At 43.6% G+C, this 2970-nt stretch overlaps 1 non-coding gene across 1 annotated transcript; it reads left to right on the forward strand.

Annotated features, from left to right (window-relative positions):
- Window positions 1-1293: 1293 nt before the first annotated feature.
- TRNAG-CCC (transfer RNA glycine (anticodon CCC)) lies at window positions 1294-1366 on the forward strand. The gene has a single exon. It is a non-coding gene; the product is annotated as a tRNA-Gly (tRNA).
- Window positions 1367-2970: the final 1604 nt, after the last annotated feature.

Raw genomic sequence — 2970 nt, forward strand, 5'->3', positions numbered from 1 at the left:
AAGTTATTAGCTATGAAACCTTAGACAAGTTCCTCAACAACTCTCTGAGTCTCAGATTCTTTATCCACCAGAGGAGGGTATGGCATTGAATGGATTGATGAGGAGTGCTCTTTAAAGAGCATGGAATACCACACAGATACAGGGTTTTATTATTGTCTACATTCCTCACCACTGGGCTTTTCAGGAGTAGTTCCTAGCCTTGGATCCATAAGAAATGAAGGTAATCTGACTTGGAAAATTCTTTGAGTATATAAGCGTACTAGTAATTAAAGATCAGTAGATGGATAAGTAGATGCCAGGTAGATGTATATACACATATTTTACACAAGCAATACATAGCCATGTGGGAAACTTAGAAAATACAAGTTAAAGCAAAAAGATAAAAATCTCCCAGAATTTATGACTCAAAGACAAGTCTTGGGGTTCTTTGCAGATTTATTTCTCTATGCATGTATAGACCAGTGTAGAGCATAACCAGAGGGACCACACAGTCCCCAGGCTTGAAAGTGTGTCCTCTATTGATGAGCATCTTTCACCTTACATCTCAACTAGAGCAACATTTTGGAAGATGGAGTCATTTTTTATTTTCAAAGATGTGTGGTATTGCTTTCCAATGACTGCTTTAATACAGTGCCACAAACTGAGTGGCTTAAAACAACAGAAATGTAGTCTTTCACAGTTCTGGAGGCCAGAAGTCTGAGATCAAGGTTTTGGCAGGGATGTGCTCCCTCCAAAGGCTCTAGGGAAGAGTCCTTCTTGGCCTCTTCCAGCATCTGGTGACAGCCAGCAATCCTTGCCATTCCTTGGCTTTTGGCTTCATCACTCCAATTTCTGCCTCCATCCTCACATTGCCATCTTCCCTCAATTTGAGTCCATGTCCAAATTTTCCTCTTCATGTGAAGACATCAGTCATTGAATTAGGGCCCGTCCTACTTCAGTATGAGGTCATCTTAATTTAAGTAATATCTGCAAAGATTCTATTTCCAACTAAGTTCACATTCACAGATTCCGGGTGGACAAGAATTTGGCGGGGGAGGGGTGAAGCTATTCAAACCACTGCAAGTGTCAATCCTGTTGCTTATTTGAACAGGCTTTAGATATAGTTGGGACCCTCATGTCAGGAAAGAGATCTGTAGGCATCAGTGATCCTGTGACAATAGGGGTCCCCAGAGCTTCCTGCTCCTCCCAGTCAGAAAACATCTTGATGTCAAGACCCCTGACTGGATTAGATGTTGCATTAGATGTAGATGTTCTCTGGTGGGAGCCATTCCAGATCCTCACTGAACAGGGACTTCCCTGGTGGTCTAGTGGCTAAGACTCTGCATTCCCAATGCAGGGGGCCAGGGTTCGATCCCTGGTCAGGGAACTAGATCCTGCATGGTACAACTAAGACTCAGTGCACCCAGTAAATAAATATATTAAAAAATAAAAATATATCCACATTGAACAAGATGGCACCATTCACTGTGGCACATTGTGAAAGAGAAAAGTTCTTGGCTCCAGTTATTTGCAAGTGAATGCCTGTGTTACGGCAGCTCTCCAAGGTTGTAGTCTTTGTCAACCATTACTCTCTAGGCAAAAATTAACATTGGTGCAGAGAGTAGAAGGGAACATACAGCCAATTTCTAACTACTGCTTATAGGCACTTTGGGGACACTCTCAACTTATTTGTACAGAAGTAGAACTATGGGAACATTCTATTTTTGCCATATTTGCACTAACAGTGTATCACAGGGGTCCTTCTAAGTCAGTAAATATATTTCTGTTACCCAAATGTATTTAACTAGAAATCCTAAATCTTTTTTTTTTTTTTTGGGAAATTCTTAAAGGGATATTACTACCTTTTTTTCCTTTTGAACTTTTCCATACATATATATATATTTGCATATATATATATATTTGGCCAAAACATGTAGTATGCAGGATCTCTGTTTCTCAACCAGGGATAAGACCTGTGCCCCTTGCAGTAGAAGCTCAGAGTCTTGACCTCTGGACAGTCAGGAATGTCTCCAGAATCCTAAATGTTTTGATATAATGCTTTCACCTCCCACCCCTTCCCTTTAGTCCCTGACATCTTACCATTTCATTGACTTCCCTCCACTTCTTTTGCATCCCCCACTCTGCCAGATGGGAAAAAAAAAAAAGGCTTCCTGCCTTGGGTGTTCCCTTAGCCAGATGCAGACAGGGCTGGATGTTCTTTGCTGGGCTGCTGAGTCAGAAGCTTGGACAGGCCAGCTTCAGTCTTAATGAAGTGGGTCAGGAAGGAAGTGCTGAGAGAGTGGGTGCCTGGTGCAGTCAGTGGGTGGGAGCTGATGGCAGCAACAAGATCGGAGCCTTCTGAGAGGCAGCCTGATTCCTGGGAAAGAGCATTGGCTAGAAGTCTGGAGGCCTGGGCTAGTTTTACTCTGTTACTAAATTGCTGCCAGACTCTGGTAAGTCACCCTTCTTTTCTGAGCCTCAGTTTCCCCATTTCAGAAACCTTGAGGCTGACCCCAGGAGACACTGTGGGAGAACTGGAGGGCACCTAAGTCAGTCCCCATGAAGAGGACAGTCTCCTGGGAAGAGACCTAGGACACAAGTTGGGAGCAGAAGCTCTCATCTGAGAAATAGCCCCAAGAGGTTGTTGAACAGATGCAGAAGGGATCTGGGAAGGACTGCCTGAGCCTTCAGTCAGAACTGAAGAAGAAAGCCTGGAGGAGAAGAGTTAGAAGCTGAGGTGGGGGCAGGGAGAAGAGAGAACCTTGAACAAAGTAAGTCAAGAAGAAGAATTAATGTGGAGATAGATTAGGGCCCCAGGGAGAGGCTACATGGCAGAATTCAGGGGAATAAGAGCTAGGAACCAGTTTACTGAAGTTCTGGACTCAGGGGGAAATGCAGAAGGTAGTCCGAGACTACAGCAAGGGAGGTAAAAAATGAGCTAGAAGCACACAGACAGGTCTTTTATGTTCAAGCATACCAGGCTGATTTCTG

This window comes from Capricornis sumatraensis, chromosome X (assembly GCF_032405125.1).
Source record: "Capricornis sumatraensis isolate serow.1 chromosome X, serow.2, whole genome shotgun sequence".
Classification (NCBI taxonomy): Eukaryota; Metazoa; Chordata; class Mammalia; order Artiodactyla; family Bovidae; genus Capricornis; species Capricornis sumatraensis.